We start from the raw sequence: 5,161 nt of genomic DNA, 5'->3' as shown, positions 1-5,161 counted from the left end.
GAGTGTCGTTTAAGCGATTTCAGTATTTATTTTTATTCATGCAGGAAAACAGAGCATGTCGAGTCAGAATTCAGGCATATATGCGTGTTTCCCTTCTGAATTCCAACTTCTGCAAACCTGAAGTCATTGGCAATTTTGCATGCAGTTACAGGGAAGTAGTAGAGATGAAGCAACAATATTTACTTCCGCGATATTATCAGTGGATCCTACCAATGCAAAAGAATTTTGGCAGGGGCAAAGGCAGGGAAAGTTGGTGGATGTGGTGAGGAAGGAGCAGAGGGTGGTGCGGCTGCCAAACCTCAAGTATGTTGACGCCATGGTGCTACCCATCGCCAACGACATCATGCATCTCACCACCCAGGGCGAAGGTCCGGCTCGGCAAGATGCTACCCGACACGTACATCGCCACGCTCTGATGATAATCGCAATCCAGTAACCAGTTATCAGTGTGTGCGCCTACCTGATTAGTACTACTAGTCTACACTATCATTGATTCCACACGAAAGAGTTTGGTGATTTTTTTGGAAAGGGGAGCAAGTCCCGGCCTATTAAGTGTTATGGGCATTGTATGAATTGGAACAATCTCATCACAACAGCAGGACGATACCATATTGCTGTATGCGGAAGAAAAATTATTCGCTCTATTAAGTGTTAAGCTTATCTACCAGACAAAAGAAGACTTGTTCTTACAATAGAGACTGGTTATGCATGTACACACAAAGCTACAATGTTCTGTTGGAATCGGAACCAGCTCACCAGAAGCTCGGTGGAGAAACGCAAAAATTAATTCTTTGCAATGCAGCCCCATGCTTTTTCGCCAAAAAGGGGGAAGCCTCATGTTCGTAACTCAATCGTCTGTGGCCAAGAAGAAGAAAAATGGGAACGAAGAACTGAAATGTTTCGAGATGTTTGCAAGATGCTTAATAATAGGTTATGGCTTGCAAACACATTGGTATGTGGTACAAAATGGCAGAAGCTACTGCCAGGAATAACAATAAAAGATGTTTGTTAAGGTTATGGCTTAACAATAGAAGCTTCAAACCCACCCTCTTGCTGCCGGTTGGTCTATTGGGTCTCTGCCCATGGCGTCCATCCATCCAGCTCTCACTCCATCTCCGTCGGCATAGCAAATCTCGTTCCCTCACCTCCACGTCCCCTACCGTCGGCATGTGCTCTGGCAAAAAGGACGGCTGCTACTTCAGGCCGCGGCCCGCGCAGCGAAACTTTCCTCTTAAAGTTTGACCATTGCTTCCTCCCTTCCCCTCTACACCCTCCAGATCGCGGCTGCCTCCTTCATGCCGTGGAGGCTTTTAGAGATTCCCACCTGCAGCTGCCTCACATGTTTTCACCGAATTTAATGTGAGAAAAATTATTTAGACAGAAGGAAGATTGATTATTTACCAGGGCACTCATGCGTATACCGATTACTTTGCATCTATTCTGGATTTCCATGCGGCCGTCATTAATGAGTGTCTTCATGTGGGAAATGGGATAGAGGAGACCTAGTGAAAATACTCCCCACCTTCTTTGCATCGTCTTTCAACTCAGGGCATTCATGTATTTTTAAGAATTCGAGGGCTGGCAACCATTGCAGAAGACCGGGCAGGAATTCCTCCAGAGCTGGACAGTCAATAATCACTAATTGCCTAAGAGAAGTGAGGCCACACATCCCATTAGGCAGCGCTTTCAGGCCAGTGTAGTGAATCAAATCGAGCCTCCTCAGCTTGGCCAGATTTCCAAGGTTCGGAGGCAGTGCCACCATGCTTTTGTAGAAGATCTCTATTTCCTCCAGGGACAACGGAAGTGTCTCCTTAGACGATGAAGTGTACCCCTCCAGGTTCTCACAAAATCTGATACGCAGAACACGGAGTTGATCCAAGCACCGGAGCTCCTCTGTTGGCCAGCAGACAAGACTTTTCCATCCACCAATTTCCAGCTCTTCCACGAGCGAAAAGCATTTCCAAGGCATAAAGTGCGGTCTAGACAATGGGGAGCTTGTGTCCAAGCTGTTAAGGTCTTCCAGATCAAAATACGTAAGTTTTTCAAGAGGACTTTCACTTTGGTGTTGCTGGGCGTCTAGAGGCAACATGGCTATGTTTTCCGGAGACCCAGGAGTTAACCTAGCGAGAAATGGCCAAGAGCCCAAATAGATCCTCATAAAAATTAAACTATATGCAGTACTGTGTACTCCAACTATTTTCAACTCATTGACTGTGGGGGTCACTGGAATACTCGCAAGCTTGGGGCAATCTCTGACTGTTAGCACTTCAACCATCGGGAACGTTACCATGCTATCACAAGGCTGTCCCACACTGTTTTCTGCACATATCTCGGGGCTTCGTAGCTCATTCAAGTACATCCTCTTCAGCCTTGGGAAAATTTCCAGAGGGGTAATGCATCCTCCAGCATCCATATCAAGGTTATTACATAATGTGGTCAGGTTACCCATCCTCCATAAGGACAATATCTCTAGAGAGGCCGAGAACCATACTACAGGTATACTCTTGCATTCTAGGCAGTCAGACATTTCGGGTTATCTCAAGAAGTTAAACATTTGAGGCTTTCTCATCCACTGTGATATTTCTATGCCACAATATCCATAGGCAGTCAGACATTTTGAGTTATCTCAAGAAGTTAAACATTTGAGGCTTTCTCATCCACTGTGATATTTCTATGCCACAATATCCAGGTATCTCCAACTTTTGGATATTGCTGTGAGGTACCAATCCCTGAAGCACTTCCTCTACATTATTACAAGCCATATCTTTATGTCCATCATCTATTTCTTGGACCCCAAGAGAATAACAACTCACTTAGGCTTTGCTTCTAACTGAGATTGGCTTCTTTTGCATTCTCCCCACTCTTTATCTTGCTCAAATTCAACAATTCCAACCTATTACTAAGGTGTTGCAAGTTTTTGAGTTGCTCAATTCCAAGGCCATCTCCAGTATCCACAACAAGTGTTGTTAATATGTAAAGGTTGTTCAGTAGACCAAAGTTTGGAGGCATACTTTTGAGACTATGGCAATGAGAAAGATAAAAATAGATGAGCTTTCTCAGTCTTGCCATGCCTTCTGGCAACTGCCGCAGATTATAACCTATGAGCCTAAGTGTTTGCAAGTTACACAAGACACATATTGAATTTGGCAATGTAACAAAGTAAGACCTAGAGAGGTCAAGACACCGTAAATGTTTTGCATTTATGGCCTTGCGAATGATAATTTTAGGAGGGGGACAATGCAATGCTCTTAGTGATGTCGATACCTATAGCAACACTTCATAATCCTTGTAGTATTCCGAAGGAGATAACAAAGTGCGGAGGTATGTTCTACCTTTGCATAACCCGCTGAATATTTCCAATTCAGCCTCTGTCACTTGCATGTGACAGACATCTTTTAACAATGCTTTCTGCTGAGTAAGTTCTTCCATACTACCACATTCATTCGTGACATCTTTTGCTAGATCATGCATTAAATCATGCATCTTACAGTTAATAGTCACATAACTTGTTGTACCATAATTGTCTTTGCACTCCTGCTTATCTTTGAGGAAGGACCTCTAAACCAACTCATAAAAAATAAATTCTCCTTTCCGTGTTAAATGCATTGTTTCCTTCTCTTGAATAAAACCACTTGCCTCATCCTTATCCATCTCATAGTCCTTGGGGAAAACTGCTAAGAATGCAAAACATTGCTTCATTTCATATGATAGGTGTTTGTAGCTCAACTTTAGGATGTACATGATTTCATCTTTCCCTCTGACATTATCACTAATATTACTTTCTTCGATGGCCTTCCATTCTTGTACTTGTTGATATCACTAGTACAAAATAGGGCTTTGGTCCTAGCTCAATGCAATCGGGACTAATGTGAGCACTAGTCCCGGTTCGAGCGGCTAGGGCGTTGGGAAGGCATTAGTCCCGGTTCAAATGGGACCTTTAGTCCAGGTTCACCGGGACGAAAGGGTGCGATGCCCTTTAGTCCCGGTTGGTGTTAGTCCTGGTCTGAGACACCAACCGGGACTAAAGGGTGCGATGCCCTTTAGTCCCGGTTCGTGTCTCAAACCGGGACTAAAGGGGTCTCTCGAATTTTTTTGTTTGGTTTTCCATTTTTTTAATGTTTTTAGTTTCTTTTTTAAATTGCTTATATCTTTTAGGATATTTGAAGTTTTTGAGTGATTCTTTTTGCATTAGCTTCAAAAAAAATTCTAGTTTCTGTTTGTGCCATTAGTTTTCAAATTTGAATGATTTAAATACCATTTTTTCAAATTTTCTTAAAACCATAGATTGTGAATAATTTGAGTTTAAAATAAGTTTTTAATTTAATTCTTTTTGCTCCTAGTCACATGTCAGATTGTTGTCACAGTAAGATTTATTTGGTTATTTTTAGAATAAATTAAATTAGGATTTTAATTAAACAGTAATGCTTTACTTATATAGTCCTTTAATTGTTGTTTTCAATTATTTTTAGTTAAAAAGTTATTCTTTTTGCCACTTTAATAGAATGTGACTCTGGCTGGGACGGTGCTAGCAGATGTAGTCGACGGTAGGATTGGGTGGACACCATCCCAGACTAAAGGGGTTCAAACTCCCCCCCCCCCGGATGTATCGCCATTTCAGTTTTGAAAAAAACAAAAGAAAATGATAAAAACTTCAAAAATTAAAATCCTTCAAGATGTAGTTATGTTACTACGTCTACTAGTTAGGAAAATTAAAAAACTTAAATTTGGACATGTTTTGCAAAAAAATGTTTTGAAAAAGTAAAACGGCTATAACTTTTGCATATGATGTCGAAAAAACGTATAATATATCAAAATGTTCAGCACTAAAATCCTGTTCTGATTTCGACGGCCATAGGCCGTTTTGCAAATTTGTAGAATCCTCAAATTGTGAAAGGAAAAAAAGTTATCCTCAAATTTATGTTTTTTTGAATTTTTGGTCAAACTCTGGTCAAACTACTTATTCAAGAAATATTAGTGCTACTAAATAATTATTGGTTTTAAGAATAATAGTTTCAAACTCAAACGGTGAAACGTGTGACTTCATGCTCAAGTTCAAATCCAAGGGTTAATAGGATTGACAGCTTACTATTGTCAGGAAAACAACAAGTGCAGACCTGGAAATGAGTGGGAATAGAACTCGGAAGTTAAGCGTGCTCAGGCT

General features: G+C 41.2%; 1 pseudogene; it reads right to left on the bottom strand.

Moving 5' to 3' along the window:
* Positions 1-1,193: 1,193 nt before the first annotated feature.
* LOC119332807 lies at positions 1,194-3,813 on the bottom strand (annotated as a pseudogene).
* Positions 3,814-5,161: the final 1,348 nt, after the last annotated feature.

This window comes from Triticum dicoccoides, chromosome 7A (genome assembly GCF_002162155.2).
Source record: "Triticum dicoccoides isolate Atlit2015 ecotype Zavitan chromosome 7A, WEW_v2.0, whole genome shotgun sequence".
NCBI classification, from domain to species: Eukaryota; Viridiplantae; Streptophyta; class Magnoliopsida; order Poales; family Poaceae; genus Triticum; species Triticum dicoccoides.
This window is presented reverse-complemented; position numbering and strand designations above follow the sequence as displayed.